A 6,262-nucleotide genomic window follows, 5' to 3' on the forward strand; every position below is an offset into this window, starting at 1 on the left:
CTTCTGAAATCAGGTATAGGCCACACGTGTGCACAAAGGTAAGTTGCTGGTGACTACAGGTATGGCCTATGGTTGGGAGGACCCAGCGCAGCACCTGGGCTGCCATCCATGTCTTCGCTGCAGAGGGGACACTGCTGAGCATCCTGGGAAGGAAGGGGCCTGAAAGTCCTCATCAAAGCTTTTCTACTTCACTGAATTGCATTCCAGGAATAAAAAGAAACAGGGCTAATACCTGTCTCTTGGCTGCTTACCCCATTCACCGTATCTCTTGAGCAGGCATAATTAATTTGTTTTCCAAGGCCCTTCCTGACTTTGCTGTGTTGTCCTGTTCCTGCAGTGCTGTCTGAAACCCATTCTAGGGTTTAGGGCCACTGGGTCACTCAAAGGGGCAGGGAAGGCATCAAGCAGCAGAAACCCATGTTCCAGCAGCAGCAGTAGAGCAAAAGTCCAGCAGAGTATCTGCCCTCCGTGTATAGGCAGAGGCAGGAGATATAGGTGGGAGTAACCCTGGATAGGTTGAAGAGCTGTTGTACTGCTACAGCCCAAAGGAGGTGAGGGATGCTCTGTTGGTTAAACAGGCACAGCAGGGTACCAAGCAATCCTGTTCCTGCCCTCAGAGGAAACCTTCACCACTACCCTCCTAGGCATGGTACAAATGGTACAAAGGTGTCTAGCTTTTTTTTTGTTTCTTTGCAGATACTATTATTCTTTTGCACCTATAGCTTTTGGCCACAGCAATCTATTTACAGAGAGATTGCACCCCACCACCTTCATCATGATGGGCCTTCAGCTCCACTCCACGCTGGCACCTGTGCAGGGAAAGCTCTTAGGCTGTAACTGAGCAGGCATATTTACAGTTAAACAAGTGAGCTGGCAAAATCCTGTGACTGTTCAATCAGTCATAAAGTGTTTTTCTCAGAGGAGAGTGTGAGCTGTGGCATGAGCACAGCACTGTTAACGGGAATGACACACTCAAGGCTGTGGTGTGAGATCTTGAAGAGCTCCTTGAGACTTTGGCGTTACAGCCAATTCATTCATCCCTTTGCATCCCCACTAGTGGCCTGAGCTCATCAAGCACATGTCACGAGTGGGGTTCTGGCCTGGTTTCCTCCAAAAGGAAGCATCACAAGTGCCCTACATCGCAAGTCCAATACAGAGGGATGCCCTTCATGAGCCCAGTGCAAACCCGAGCATATCTTGTGGTTTTTTTCATCTGTTTCCAATGCGCTCCCCTTTCCTTACGTTTTTCAAGTGACTTTGGATAAAAGGGAATTATTCAGGTGCCAGGAAAGGTGGGCCCTACTAAAAATCCTCTCTGTCCTGCAGAGCTCCACCCTCATTTCTCCTGTCCTCTCACAGCCGTAGGGCCTAAGCAACAGCACGTTGTTCTAGGAAACTGTCTTATCAGCAGCTCTTACTGCTCACAAAATTAGTGTTATGTGTGGTGATCTCCTTCCCTTCCTTTGTATTTCTTTTACCCATTATCTATATAGAAGACAACAGAGCAGGAAAACTCTTCTCTTGGGAGCAGTATAGTAACTTTACAGTGTGAATGTATTCTGTATGAAATAGCTGTTGCAAGGGTAGTCAAGATGAAAGATGAATCCCAGTAAATATTCAAAACTGTTCTTCCCTGTATGAGTACACATTCAGAACCCCCAAATCTTTCTTGTGTCCTAAAACAGCCTACTCTCGTTTCCCCATAGGCACATTGAGCTGTGAATTCCTTACAACTCAGGCTCCCCCAATACATCTGGCTTTAGCGTTCCTCTGCAGAGCCTTCTGTCTCGGACAAACCGGAGTGGATGCTGCTCACAGCATGCTCTGTGCTGCCCCTTCTCTCTATAGACCTGTTCTCCTCAGAGGGTATGCAAGTCTTACGGGCTCTTCCCATTCCCTCTACTACCCTTGGATAACAAAAAGAGCCCTAATTCCTGGCTTGCTTTTCTTTTCAATCCGAGAAAATACTCTGCAATTTGTCTTGCTTAGTTATGTTAATTTGGGACAGTTTCTGTTGCATGCACAGTGATTAATGCGTGCAGTACAACTTGCAAAAGCATTTGCATTGACTTAGTTAATGCATACTGCAACTACGCATCCATTCAACAAAAACATAGCTAACCCCGTCCCACTGCAAACTCCTAACGTTACATCTGATAATCAGAATTGAATTGGAACATACTTTATATTGGTATTCTGGCTAGTAAACATGTGTGGTTCAAACACTTGCAGGTAGCGAAGCACAAGGATCATGACCTCCCTTAAATCAGAGATAATTCCAAAATTTAAATTAGCATTTAACCTCTCTTCAGTGCCCTTAACTCCAGTAATGCTTGTTCTGCATAACAAGATGTGCAACAATTGTGGCCAGTTACTGTGGGAAACACAAACTAGGAATTGTGGCAGAAAGGCATCTTACATAACTGAAGATAGTTTCATTTCTTTGTTCCCTTTTAGGCAAAACTCATAAAACAAAAGATACTCATTTGCTTTCTGTTGTTTCCAGGAGCCAAATGCACACACATGTCCCTGCAAATCCATTCACCCAACCAGTGCGCTTTTGCAGCCAACACTTCTAATTAAGCCTGCAAAAGCAGTATGAAAGGAGAGGGGAAGCAGGGCAAGAAGAGAGGCGACTTGGCTAAAGTATATTAAATCAATTATTTCATTACACAGCAATAGCTAGGACCCTAAGGCAGTATTTCTTTGCCTCAGCTTCCCAGCAAGTACTGAACCATCAGGAAACTTCAGCAAGGACAACCTTGCACTCCAAGATAGGTTGCAGCATCCCTCATCCAGCAGACACCATTTGTTTGGTCCCTTTTGCTCACTGGGGCAAGGCTCAGAGCAGACCACCAGGCTCTCCTCACTGACCAAATCACCAGTCCCTCCCACCAACACAATTGTTTCAGAAGCCACAGAGTCTCACCCTTGTTCTGTTCCATATACCCTGCTCCTATCAGCCATCTCTCTACCCTGATTAAAAAGGCTCTTTCCACATAACACCCTTTAAGTCACATAAGGTTCTTAGACATAACAGGGAGAAACTTCAACTTTACAGTTTTAACTTGAAGTGTCTAAAGCAGGGAAGGGATTTGCCTTTGGGTCTTCTGTGGTGGTGGGGGGGGTTATATCTTTCTGTTGGCCCTAACTTATTGCAGTACATTGCTTCATGGTCATTCCTCCTCTATTATCCCAACAAATACTGAAACTAAGAGCTTAAAAAAACCCCAAACCAAACAATTTACTAGTCACAATTTCACTCTGGCATTTCTACATTTTTGATCTTAACAGGGCCCCATTCTAACAGTACTAGAAAATTAAGCATTTGTTGTGAAGAAGTAAGAATTCAAACCGATTGCGTACATAGCCTCGAGATGTCCCCTTACAGTACCTGCTTTCAGAAAAGTTATAATCTGGCAGCAGACAATTCAGCTTCCGTCCCCAAACCTTCAGTTGCTGGTGGCTGCTGGCATATACTACATAAACTGTCAGCTGAATCAAGCAGTCAATACCAACCCAAAGTACTTTCTAGACAGGGGTTCTGGGGAGAGGGGCCGGGGGTTGAAAGTGCTTGACTCGAGTGTTTAAAACACTTTACGAACTAGTTTCATGTTTCAAAAATGGAAGCCAAGGCACAAAGTTGATAAACCTTTTTAGGTAATGTCCAAAAATATAATAAGATCACCTGCCCTTTCTTCTTCATCCTATCTGCAGTTCTGCTAATATCACAGTAGCTGCAACACACACTGTTGTCTTCCTGGCATGGCATCATCTGTACATTGTCATACGTACACTACTGCTTCTCTCCAGTGCTGCTGTAAAACTGCCTTTCAAGCAGAACCTGTAAGATTTAGCTAGCTTTTCAAAATGTCCGAAATCAGTGTTTCAAAATCTCCAGGCATTCTTGACATTAGACTTTCTGTAATGCTGCAATTGAGACATTTCCTACATGAGGACTTGTTCTCTATATATAAACTTGTATCTGTATTGCTTTATTTTTTGCCTGAGTTACATCCAATAAAAATGAAGTTAAAAAGCTGAATGCACTTTAATTTTGGCTTAAGATAACTGACTAGCTGCCATTCTAGTTTAGCTTTGTCTTTGTCACATTATACTGTTGATTTTGAAAGCTCTCATACTAAGTTTTTATTTATTCTGTCATTGCCATGGTTTTGATGTGCCTGCACTACAAACAAAAACGTTTTGTGACATACTACGTGCTGTGACTGAGAATATACACGTCAGCATTGCTTTACCAAGAAAGTGCTCAGCTAAAGCAGGGTTGGGGACAGGACACGGATGACAAAAAGCAGACAGTTCCATCACTTGTCCAAATCACTCTCTGTTCTCAAATTACTGCCAGGCAAAGACATATCTGCTGGTGCCAAAATATATTACAGCCATCAGAAATAAATCAAATGCAAGGACAATGCCACAATGCGTGGAGTTACAGTGACTGACAACATCAGTTGACAACGAAACATGAAAATAAGAGGCTGCAAAAGAGAGTGTGATAGTAGTACTTACACCTCATTGGGCTGGCTCTGCTGGAAGCAAAAGGATGAAGAGCAGCAAAGTCTGTATGACCAGGGGTGAAGCCACAGTCCTGCAACATTAAAGTCCAGGCTACCCAAAGCAACAAGGGCACTTGTGAACGTCTCAGCACAGCCACAGCAGACAGACATCTCATGTAAATGCAAGGCAGATCTACACATGAGGGGTTTTATTTCAACAAATAAACTCTTGTTGGCATCAAAAAAAGCTAGTGAGGGTTGTCATGTTTTCCAGAACGCAACCAAAAGGTCCAATTCACAAGTGACACAGACAGGAATGTATAGGGTACCGTGGCTGACTTCAGCAAGTGCAGCTTCACCTGTGAGGAACTGGGCAGGAGGACAAATGAGTAGGAAAACTAATGGCGGGGTGGGGAGGTGAAAGACAAAGCAGTTTTTCTTGTGCAAGTAGCCACATGTTACAGCCTGCTGCCACCCTGCCAACAGGTATGCGTTACAGCCACACTGTTCTGCCACCCCCTTCCCTCTGCTTCCCTAACTGCAAGTCTCACGTGCAATGTGCATTTGACAGGTGTTTAAGTCAAGTTTGGCCTAAAGGTTTTGGGTAGAAGTGTGCGCATCTATCCGAAGTTCACATACAGCTGCTTCACAGAAAGGAAGAAAAACCCACATCACCTATTTGAAGGTGAATCTCTGTGCTGAATTGGTAGGTATCCATAACAGAAATAAATCCATCAGAATAGAGCAATCTTATTAGATGTTTTTTCCTCTACAAATCTAGGCTTGTTTTGTGGTCCCTTGGGTGAGGAATTAGTTTTTCCACTAGGGCACATCTTTGCACATCAATTGATTCACACGATTCTTATTTTACTCAACATTTTTCACAGCATTTCCTTATCAGAAGGGGTGCAGAGGCTGCTTGATCTGCCAACAATCAATCTGACATAATTTTTCTGGCAACAGATTTACATCAATCAACTTCATTCTGTAACTCAGAACATGCTTTTATCATGCCACATCTCAGACCAATTGAATTCATTACCTTACCAAGACAGTGTGCTGATTTCAACTACTGAAATAGCAACATATGGTGAACTTCAGTTGACCTGAAGGACACGCTACCATCTTGACCAACTGCAATTTCATGGTAAATAATTCATTTGCCTTCAGTAAAACACACGTAGTGATCTTCTGGAAATCTCCTGGAAAACAGATCCCTCCTATCCCTGCCCTTGTGAATAAACAAGTCTTTTTCCATTCAGGTGTTGCAGTAGAGTGTCAGACCTATCTCATACTGCCATTATGAAACACTCACAGTTTGGGCTTTTGCAGAGCTCCAGAGAGGTTGCTGTTAACTGCTGACAGGTTTTGCAAAGACCCACTCTGGTTAGATGCTACCAGTACCTCTACACATGAAGTACATCTCCTAAGAATGTAGGAAAAACTCTCACAGGTTTCTACTGCCAGGATTAACCCTTGCCTTCAGGCTGACAGTCCCACCTCAAACACAAGATGCTCCCATGTTACTTGCTTTAGAAATCTTAAAAACAATCACTATTTCCTTCATTTAAGTTTCCTGTAGAGCTTTCTGTCCATAGACATAATTTAGAGCCCTTTGTTTATTGAAATCTAATGTGTTAATACCAAATAGCACTGGGCTCTGCTAAAATACACATCTATCCCCTTTAAATAGCTAATCCACTTAATAATCATATTCTATACTCTGTGTACTCTCAGAACTCTAT

This window comes from Leptosomus discolor, chromosome 3, assembly GCF_034619465.1.
Source record: "Leptosomus discolor isolate bLepDis1 chromosome 3, bLepDis1.hap2, whole genome shotgun sequence".
NCBI classification, from domain to species: Eukaryota; Metazoa; Chordata; class Aves; order Leptosomiformes; family Leptosomidae; genus Leptosomus; species Leptosomus discolor.